Raw genomic sequence first — 11,697 nt, 5'->3', positions numbered from 1 at the left:
TGATTTCCCCCTTTTCATAGTTTCTAGTGCTTTCTTGACCTCGCCCGTCGTCACTGGTGGAACCTCTGACTGTTTTTCCCGGCCGCCAATCTCATTACGGTCCTGACTACTTTGGCTACTGTAGAGATCTGTATAGAACTCCTCGGCTACTTTGACTATCTTGTCCATATTCGTGATGACGTTGCCCGCCTTGTCCCTTATCGCATACATCTGGTTTTTGCCTATGCCCATTTTCTTCTTTACAGCTTTAAGGGAGGTGTACAATTATATTTAATTCACTTGATTAGTTAATACCCTGAAGGTTAACTGGAATTGCAGAGGTGAGTGAGAAAATGTGTAACACTTTAAACGAAAACAAGGAGCGCTACAGAAAAGCGAATATAAAAGCTGTTCGTCTCCTAATTATGCAATGATGACCAACGCATTTTAAAAATGATGGTGATCTTCAAAGACGGCGATGAGTCCAGCAAGGCCTTTTCCCTCCAGTGATATTCGCGGAAAAAAACTCCCGGGAAAGTAATTATTCAGGGAAGAAATGACTCTGAACTTCTGGGTGTGATCGATGCGCATAGGGTTATACGATCAATAATAGATTAGTTCCATGCACAAGTAATGTGGTGGATGTATGTTTGATAAAATAAGCGGAAAGCGAGAAAGTCACGACGAGATGAAAGTGAGGGCATATTAGACTTTATTTCATTGTAATGTCACAGCGAGTGGTTGTTAATAATAATAATAATAATAATAATAATAATAATAATAATAATAATAATAATAATAATAATAATAATAATAATAATAATAATAATAATAATAATAATAATAATAATAATAATAATAATAATAATAAAATTTAGTCAGTCATTCACTCTGAAAGCAACTCAGCACACCCACCAAAGATTGCGCGCGCCACATCTGCCGATTTGCTCCAAGGTAAAGCCGCAGGGTACGCTCGTTTAGTAGCATCTATAGCAGCAATCCTCCCTTCTGTTTGGTGCTCAGGGGGCGCCTCAAGAAAACAAAGCATCAATGTTTGAGAATAAGCTTTCACCAACATTTTATTCCTTGCTTGTCGAACGTGTATATACGTTTGTTTGAAGTCGTGTACTCGGTGGCTGGTCCGGGGTGGGTCCGTACGAAATATTTCTGCTGAAAGTAAGAATGCTGTGCTTCCAGGTCTCCACGCATAATGAGGAAGAGTAAACAAACGCGCATTTTACGAACGCGGTGCATCGACACATGCTATAATTTATAAACTTCAAAGTGTGCTTTTCGGTCTAAAACAGATGTGTTGAGGCACACTTGTTTCAGAGGAACCAGACACATACTCACCCGAGTATCATTTTTCATTACATTTTAAAAATAGGGCTAATTTCGCCCCTAAATAAACTGCATCTAAATACTTACACCGTTGAGCTGTATTGCTATTTATCAGGAAAGAGTAAGACTTGAATCTAGCTCTAGTTGTTTGGGGTATCCAGCCTTGCCTTGCCAGAAGTCCGAACAACGCAGCTGCTGCCAGCGGAGCCCTGGACTAGGGGCGCCGACCACCCAGCTCCTGCCAATTATTATGCTCATTATTATGCACATTAAAAGTTTTCTCTCTCTCTCTCTCCCCTTCTGCCCATTCTACGCTCAGTCACTCGTAGGACGTTTGGAGTAATATTGGCACCCTGAAACTTGAAATGCTTTTCGGCACAGCGAAGGAGGTATCCTTCAAGCCAATGTCATTCAGAAACATTTCGCCACCCGGAGATAAACCTTCGTCGACCTTTCGATTACAAGACCGCTGGTCTAGCGGTGCCGGCCACTATTCCTTATGGTTTAGGGTGCGCTTAGGAAGAAAGTAGGCCTGCATATTCTGGTAGCTTATCCGAGCCTGTTTAGTTATCTTTTTTGTGCCAGCCTTAATGTCATCAAACGGAAATAAATAAATACGATGATCAATGTGAGACGCAGCCAATAGAGATCGCTACGAATGCCGGTGGTCCCGGTTGTCATTTTTATCATTTCGTGACAAAATATTTTAGTACCTTACACGAACAAAAAGTCCACTTTTTATTCTTTTAGAGTAATCCGCAGTACTTTCTTTAATCGTTGAAAAAATGCCCCTCGATTATCATCCGTCTATTATGCATTTTTGCTTATCTCTTCGCTTTTTCCTTGTCGAATTGTTGGTCTGTCTGATGATTTCTCGATATCTGTCGGCTTCTTTGTCAGTTAAGTTCATTGATTGTTTATAAATTAATTACTTTCATTAATTAATTGAGTACGCCTTAACCATTGCGCTAAACTCAGCTTTTTCGCACAACACACACCGTTCGGACACGGTGAGGCTGTTTGCCTTGGCGCGGGTGTCAAGTGTGGCATCTGCTGCTGTTTCCCCGGAAGTGGAGGAGGATCGAAGTGGTACGCATGCAACATTACACCGACAGAATCTTTGTTGGGCAGGGAAACCAACTTGATGACCAACCGCATGCAGGGTTTTAGGCTTCATTTCTTGCTAATATTTTTATCGGTAAAGCTGAGGCGTCTCTCAATCGACAAAAAAGCCATTTCCGCATTGTTGTTTGTTCTTGAGAGGGAAGGGGGGGGGGGGGGGGGGAATCACACGCGTCAAGTACAGACCAGAGTAGGAGGCCCCTTTTGCAATCTGTTCTTTGCTGGCTGGGTCAGAAGCAACACCGCTAATTTATATGGTAAGTGGATATTTAAAGCAGGTCGTTATAGATGTGTAGAGAAAGCACTTCGCACCTCTTTCCTCACTGTCATGCCAGTCGGTTAATTACGAGAACTTACCGGACAGAGATGACTGCCATGATGGAGCTTTAGGACTTGTAAGTTCCCTTTCTTGTCGCAGTATATTGCACTGAACTTCGCACAGTTCGCTGTCCCAATCCTTAAAATATGGGCCCTTCTTAAAACTGGCGAACTGCTTCTCCAACTATTGCAAATCTGTTTTCGCTCAGGCATGTACCACACTGCACACTGGCCACACTTTAAACACGAAAAGAAATCAGGCGCCTGAGCTACCATGACGATACGGCAGGAGTACGGCCTCCGCCATCCATGGCACCTTTAAAATACTGCCCGTATCTAATCCCGACGGACCTCCTCATCGAATAGATGCGCCCCCCTCCGAGGAAGCAGAGTTCTTGCACCCGCTATGGAAGATCCACGCAGCCGGCTCTTCTCTGACTCGACGCACCCAAAGGCCGCCGCGGACCCATTTGTCTGCCGACGCTATCCGCGCCCGAATTTGCGCATTCCGACTGGCGCGCCTACTGGCGTCCTGCCGGCGCTCGTGCCTGGAGCCTGGTCGTGACGATGGCCTGCAGCCGGCCGCGCAGATCGACGCCAGGGCACCAGCGGGAAATCCCGACACCGGCCACGGCGTGTGGTCGCCGGCGCGTCAAGTGCTCGCGGGTGGCGGGTCATCTGGAACGTCTCGCGCCAAGGTATAACGCACGGGGTCCCGATAGCACCCCGCGCCGCTTGGTCCCGAACCGGACTGACGGGCACCAGGGCCCATCGCGCCCACGCGTCCCGGTTGTCGCGGCCCGAGCGTTCAAGCTCTGAATCGTGGCGAGGCAATCACAAGCCTCAGTCGGGCTCAGTGGTGTAGTCCTTCGCGTTTCGTCGCCCGCTGTGTCTACATTGCGAGCCTGAGGGGACACGAATAGGAAGGAAGGGGGGGAGGGTGCATGGTCGGAACAAACACTCAAAATCTGCCCCCTCGCAGCAGTGAAGAAACGAAGGTTTGAGCGTGTTTAAGAAGCACAGCGACTTCTTGTTTCAAAAGTCATTTAGCAGGTCGAGCCTGAGAAACGACCGTAATGATTGGATTTCCCATTTTTGAACGCACACGCACGCACGTGCGCAAGACACACACATACACGCACACACGTGTGAACGAGGACCAGGAACGACCTTTTTGCAGTCAGACAGTGAAGTATTTGTGAAGCCTTTCTTTTTTTTTTTTTTTTTGCACTGACTTTTAATTTTAGGGTTTATCTCCCCTCGTTTCCTCGCTCTCCCTTTCATTGAGCTTTCTTTTAGTGTGTCTCTGATAATTTATTACTAATATTCTTGCGTGTGGCGACTGCATTTTGGGCTACACACTTCGTTTGCCATAATAAATATTTTTACTCATTCATTCAATAATCTACCATTTATTCTGCAGAGTTAACTCTTGAGTATCGCAGGATCTAGTTTAAGCTGTCTGGCGCATATCAAAATACCAACTAAAAAATATTCGATTCGTTTCCCTCCCACAATAGACAAGAGGTGGCATTATTAAATAAACACTTTCCAGGCATCTTGACCTGCCCCGTCAAACGCAAGCTTGAACTCACTAACAACAAAAACAGCTAACGGCACTATAGTGTCACCTTCGTTACCACCCTTACGTTTTTTTAAGAAAGTGGGAGGGCGAAATTCATTACAAAAAAAAAATTACAAGGGTTCAACGCTGCTGAACCAAATATTGAGCGAAAGCATTAGCTGCGGGTGACCGAGCGTTCTTCTTCTTCTCTTTTCTTCTTCCTCAGCCCACATATAAAGCCCCGCTTTAACCAACCCACATGAACGTGCCTTAGTGGCCTATAGGGGTAACGTGAATGCCAGGGTCCTAGCAGACTGATTCTGACATACCGTCCCATGTGAGACGAGAGACCCAAGTTGGCAGCTCCTGCCAGCCCACACCCTAGTGTCACGTGGGATGTGAGGTCACAGCGCCACGTGGGCAAGACGTGGCTACAGGCCGCGCTACGCTGAAGGCTCGAAACCTAGAGTAGTATTGCTTTCGCAATAAAACTTTTCGTTCATGAGCGGGCAGAGCCATGCTTACAGCACCATACAAACTGAAGGTTAAAAAAGATCCTGTATTTGCCGGCAGGTGCCGAAAGCCAACTCGAAAAGTGGGTTTAGTTCCCTCCTGTTACAAAAGTAGTTAAAATGATCGATACGGCATATTTAATACACTTCACATGATCTCATACCTACTTGTGACTTTGCAGCCACTGTTTGGCTTAAGACCCAAACTGAAGCTACATAGAAGAAATACAGTGTGGATTATTTACCGAGCACCCCAGGTCGATTCTATGCGATCATTCATACACTGTAGTTTACATCGTTGAAAAAGAAAGCACGCAACTAAAAATGCAGTGCCTCGCCCCCCCTCCTTCCTTGCTACCATGCTGGAAAGAAGTGCGTTGTTGAGATTCCGGCCTCTTCATTCAGAAATTTTTTCTCGCTCTGAATTCCAGCGATGTGTCATGCCGTGGTAGCTTGGATTAATTTTATGCATTTTTGAGAATCGTTACTGTCACCTTTCAGGCCCAGGAACGCATGTATTTACACGTAAATAACGTGACAGCGAATGTAACGCGAAAAAGACATTTGCACCAGGCAAAAAAAAAAAAAAAATACGGTTATACTCGCGCTCACGATTATATCGGGAACTTTAGGCATGCACTGATCAGACCTAACACAACGTGGAGCGTCACGTAGGCCGGAGGCTTCCGAAGCCATTATTGCCCTGAAGCCTGCTGTCGCCACCGCGCAGCCATCCGTTCCTGCGCAGTGTCATTTCCTGGCCTTTCCACAGGGCCATTTTTTTTTTTTTTACCTCTCCCCGTTTTACCGCCCCGAGGTTGAAGCAAAGTATTTTTTCTTGCAACTCTCGGGCCTGGTGGTAGAGCTATCTTGACGAGCAGCGGAAAAAAAAAAAAAAAAAAAAAAAAAAAAAGACCTTATATTTGGATTTTAGTTCCGAACATAACGCGAAGTGCGTTCTCGACATGGTTACGGTTTACGTTGCTTAACGTCCCAAAACGACTCAGGCTATGAGAGACGCCGTAGTGGAGGACTCCGGAAATTTAGACTACCTGTGATTCTTTAACGTGCACTGAAATCGCACAGCACACGGACGCCTTGCTCTTCTCCCCCTTTGAAAAGCGGCCGCCGCAAACTGGATTCGATCCCGCATCTTCGGGCGCCGTAGTCAAGCGATGTAACCACTGCATCACCACGGTGGCGTCGTTAACAATGTGATTGTTGAAAACAGAATACGGTAAGGTGACAGCCGAGATTCCAGTTGCACTTTCTGGCGCCGCTCAGCCCAGCTCATTCCGCATTAGGATCCACAGTTTGCCAAACTGTAGCATAATGCGGCTTAAAGAATCCGTTGTTAACAAGCGAACATGATCCGCGGTGTCCAATATTACTCCCATAACGAATGCCTTTCGCTATAGATCAAACAATCTAAAGGCATCGAATCCTTGAGCTTATAACCTCTGACGGTTACCTTCCTCCTTACTCAGATAGAAAAGCTTCAACACCGCACTACATTTGGTCACTTGCAGACTCAAGCTGTATCCGACTGTATCTATTGAAGTACAGAGTACAGTAAGAAAACTTTAGGCTTCTCTTCCCAATGAAGCTTTTCGCCAAGATCCAAACACGCCGACTTTCAAAGGCATTTTACACCGGAAAATGGAATGAATTTTAGCTCGGCTGTTAACACTGAACAAAAGGATAGCTATTCCGCGATGTTTAGGTATTTAACACGCCTGTTTTAAGAATTTATCTCCTGTTATATGGCGATATGTAATAGAGGTAAAGATTTCGGGGGACCCAAATACTGCCAATATTTTCGGTGTATCGTTACCCTACCAAGCAGTGGTGTCTGTTTAGTTTACCACAGCAGCGCAAGGAAAAATAAAAATAGACGAGCATCTGCATCCTGCCCTCGGCGGTATCCGAACCCGCAGTTACCGGTTTAGAAGACCGATGCCTTATCCGTAGGCTACGAGAGCATTAATTTTTTTTTTCAACATGATATTTATTAGACTGAGCCCAAAGTGGCACTCCCATATTAGCACAGCGCAGAACCGTTTCACTCTCTTTACAGGAAACTGCATGCACGCAACTGAAGGGCTGAGAACGAAACAATTAAATATATATATATATATATATATATATATATATATATATATATATATATATATATATATATATATATATATATATATATATATATATATATATATATTGGTGGGACACTCAAGCTTCGCCTTTAGGGATATGACACAAAACCATTATTGGCTCCTGTTTGTGGTCTCACTTTTCAGACTGTCATTAGTGCACATGCTCACCGCTGCTCGCATAATCAATATCGTTTAATTTCTTCATATCCCTTACATACTATAGCACACAGTGGTAAGATACCACACTATATGAGAGGTCAGCCGACACAGCCGCTGCTTCGGGAAAAGGTGTCTAACTCAGCATGCAATAGCCACTGGAAGGCTGGAATTGATCTCACCCTCCCATCTCAAATGCGAAGCCAGAGTTGCCAGCGCCGACCTTTTCGACCATGTCATGTGGTCTCATCACGTTGCACATCACAACGACCAGTCAGTGCACGTACCGGTGCGCACAAAAGTAAACGAAGCACCCTATTTCAGTCTAAATTTTTTTCACGCGTTCCATAACTGAAACTGGCAGTCGTAGTATGTGCAAACGGGCAGTAGACGCCAGAGCGCTTTAACTTGGACAACTAATGTTTTGTTGTCTCTAATACAAAAGACGTGATTGTAACTTGAACAACATCAACAACAACAGCAAAAAAAAAAAAACGTGCTCCGTTTACTTATGCCCGCACCTGAACATGTCACCTGCCAGAGACATGCCCGCGATTGTTCGCCTACAACGCAGACGCCGAATGTTATAGGGAACGGGCACCTTAATAATGTCGCTTTAAAGCACTCACTTGCGCAGAAGCGGCCTGTTCGCAAGCGGGATGATTTTTGTATGCCAGTGATGCACTTTCGCCGCAAGGCTTTTCGGAGGAATAGCAGCGACTGTCCAGCTTGCAGGCTGTCACTTTCGAAACACACGAAGGCAACTAGTCGCTCCAGGACATGTCCAGAAGCTCGGTGGTTTCGAGCCCCACGCGCCCAGCCACAAGCCCGCCTACACAGCCTGTAGTTTCGCCACTGCAAGGAAACGAAGCGAGACGGCTGAGTAAACTGTTCCTGCTTTCTACAAACGGAAATCTGCTCCCAGTGGTCCCGCGCGAAATTCCTGGCCCCGTACATTGCAGTCGGCGCCTCATCAGGGCAGCTATCACTGGTGTTTGGCACGTAGATTACCAGCAATGTGGCCGGTTTGGTTAATCTATATTAGCAAGAAAAAAAAAAAATATGTAGCAGTATCTGCAACCTACCCTCCGCGGGACTTGAACCCGAAATTAATTGAAGGCTCTGTAAAAAAAAAAAAAAAAAAAAAAAAGAAAAAAAAAAGTAATTTGTGGTTCTAGGGATTGATGACTTATTGGTGTGTGATAGGCGATGAAATCTTTGTAATTAATTGATCAGTTGAGGGTTAACGAAATCAAAGAAATTGAAAAAGGGCGTTCAATAGTGTCAAAATGCTCAGAATGAAAAGCCAATGCTTTATGATTCTAATTAAAAAATGTACAGTGTAAGTGATCGATTAATCAATTTTAATAGTTAAAAAATGAAAAAGGCGTTCAGAGCTGCCAAACCGCTCATAATGGAAAGGCAATGTTTTCCGACGGCAAGTGTCAGTGTATAAACAATTGAAAAAGTGCGAAGACATTGTCCGTGTCTGTGAAACGCTATCGCGTCATACCCTTAACAGCGGAGCGTGTTCCCCTATTTCTTTTTTTTTTTTTTGTAACTGCGCTTATTTATACGGCCTGAGTATTAAACGAAGAAAAAAAAAAACAATAACAGAACTCAGACTTTCAAAAATACTGATGTGGCGGCAGAAGCCCGGTGTACGGTTTAAATATGAATGATTATTCGTCTCACCGAAGGAAGGCCATGATTGATCTTGCTGCTTTCAGAATTATGAATATCAATACGTGATCCATCATCCGATGTTTTCACGACTTCATTTTAATGTTTCTTTCCCAACAGTTTCTTGTATATTTGCCGTAAGATCACGCTATGTCAATGGACACTTTGCTTGTTACTTTTAAGTGCGATTCCTGCATGCATTTTCTCTCAAATGTCGGCTTTTGCAGATTGCATTAAACTCTTGAAAACCTATTTTGTAAATTTCGAGATAAAATTCGCTTTTGCGCAGTATGAGTAGTGCTAGCGGACTATTTAAGTCAAAAATTTCCCCCCCCTTTTTTTTTAATCCTGCGGTCAGTGTGACTCGGACGCAATGTTGCTGTTCTGCTGAGCCTATTTCGGCGTCTTCGAATCTCTGCCACAAGAAACACCTAGGTGAAAACGAAAAAAAAAAAAAGTTAAGCACTTCAACACCGAGCTTTTGCACCAAGTGGTCCGAATTAATACCCTTTGCTGCGGCGTAAGTTTGGCACCATGAGCATACAAAAAAAAAAAAAAAAAAAAAGAAAAGAGTAAAGAAAGAATTCCCCCCTCCCCGCCCCTCTTAAATTTATCGGGATAATATAGGGTTTGTTTTTCAAGGTAATATAGACATCTTTTCAGCTGGAGAGCCGCGTGCTATCTCATTTAGAAGCGCTGAACACTCTCTGCAAATAGAGGCATTTTCGTTTTGTTTCTTCTCAACACAACTCACTTATCTTAATTGATAAGGGAACTGACTCTCAAGGCTGGCTGTAGGCAAAGTAGTCGCCACCAGGGAAGAATACTTCTGCGTTCGCTCGATGTCACGGCTGCCGAAAGAAAATCCTTTGGACAAAAAAAAAAAAAAAAAAAAACGGCAGCAGACACAAGATAACATTGTGAGCGGGAATGCTTCGGCAGTATTATACTGGTCGTCACTTGAAGGCGAGTTTAGAGGCAAGACCTGAGAGTGCATTGTAGCGCTTCGGGGCTCCCCGTCTTGTTTGATACTTCTTCGAACAGTGTTACAAACGTGAAAGTGTTGGATACAAAAATTATCTATGCACAATTTTTTGTTGAACGATGGTGCAAGTGTATACAGCAAGGGTATGAAGATTTCTATCCGAATTTTTTGCGCAAACGTTCAGACGTTTTCAGTAATGTCACATACACATTTTGCGATTTCAGTGCGCGTTAAAGAACCCCAGGTGGTCGATATTTTCGGAGCCCCCACTGCGCCGTCCCTCATGGCCTGAGTCGCTTCGGGACGTACCCCCTAAACCAAACTGAACCTTTTTGCCAGAGTGCGGAAGCATTGGATTAAATGCTTGCAAACGAGTACAGTCATTAAGCACAAGGCACACGCAAGTACGCTTACCCATATGAGACTGAACCTTGTAATTCCCAACCAATTAAAAGTTTAGGTAAACGTTGTGAACTTTAAGGGTTTTATTGTGGTTATGTGGTCAGTGGCCAGTATAATGAAACCACATAAGAGACTGGCTGACTCATTGAGAACAATATTCATGCTATTATTTAGACAACTAGCAAACTAGTCTACGCTTTGAGTCTCCAAAAGAAATATAAAACTGAGCGCAGGTAATCAATGACCTACAATAAAATAAACATTGTCCCACCTGCTGATGCAGCCTGCACTCGTTGAAAGTTCAGATTGTTTCGTCCGGAGCCGTGGTTAATCCCACAGCATGCTTTGTGAATCTCTGGTACCCGACGCTCTGGTTAGAGAAGGAAGTTTGGTAATTCGGGCTGTGTAATGCTGGTATGATATGTGAGGCTTTACTTAACAAATCGACTCAGGCTATGAGGGATGCCTTAGCGGAGCGCTCCGGGTAATTTGGACAACCTGAGGTTCTTTAAAGCGCATTGTCATCGAACAGTACACGGATGGCTTGCATTTCGCCCTCATCGGAAAGGGGCCACCACGGCCGAGGTCGAACCCTCGTCCTCGGGATCAGCATTGAGCGCCCTATTCGCTGATCCATCGAAGCGTCGCTTGTGCAATACTGTTAGGAACTAACACTGTTTTGTCAGCGGCAACGACAGTTATAAGAACTTGTGCAGTCCATAATGTACAGGCTTAAAGTGACTGCTTCTGCTTAGCTTCGAAGTCACGTTTGGAATGACGTTGCAGACAGTAAAGTCGCTAGTTGTTTGTTAGACGATAAAATAGAGAAGTGCCTTTAGTTTGGCGAATAGGAACGAAGAAACATTCCACTGCGACTGCAACTCCGTGTCACAGCTCTGGGGACTTGGCACTGTCGTGAACAGTTGGGAGCACTACGAGGTTTCACATCACGACACTGTTGCAACGGCGGAGTCGCATCGTAATTAAAGGACGCCCCGAAATATGTTTCCGTTTATTCCGTTTATTTTTTTCTCTGATCTCTTCGCCAGAAAGCAGGTCGACAGTGCAAATGAGCCCACTCGCGTGCTTCGTCGGCAAGTTCGGAAATCCGTGCACGTCATTGTAATCGAGGAACTGATGGCGCCTTCCTTCAGAAGGCGAACGTTTGGTCACGGTTAGGTGCTACGCGTACACGGTGTAGTGCGGCTCACTGCTTCGCTTCCGGGCAACGCCGCGCGGACGGCAAAAAAGAGCTTCGCCCCGCGGGCTTCGCGTTAGTAACCGGGCTCTAACTATCGGTTTAGCGCCTGTCTGTGAAGTGCAAATGCTATCCTGACATGCGTGCTGTGGAGGCGTTGGTAGTCGGAAGTGAGGTAAAATACGGCTCCGAAATGTGCGCATTCCCGGAATGAACTGCCACCTCCCCCCCTCCTCCTAGAAATGAAAAAAAAAAAAAATAATAATAATAATAATGGTCCCGGA

This window comes from Amblyomma maculatum, chromosome 1, assembly GCF_055883805.1.
Source record: "Amblyomma maculatum isolate TAMU_Amacu chromosome 1, ASM5588380v1, whole genome shotgun sequence".
In the NCBI taxonomy this organism is placed as follows: domain Eukaryota; kingdom Metazoa; phylum Arthropoda; class Arachnida; order Ixodida; family Ixodidae; genus Amblyomma; species Amblyomma maculatum.
This window is presented reverse-complemented; position numbering follows the sequence as displayed.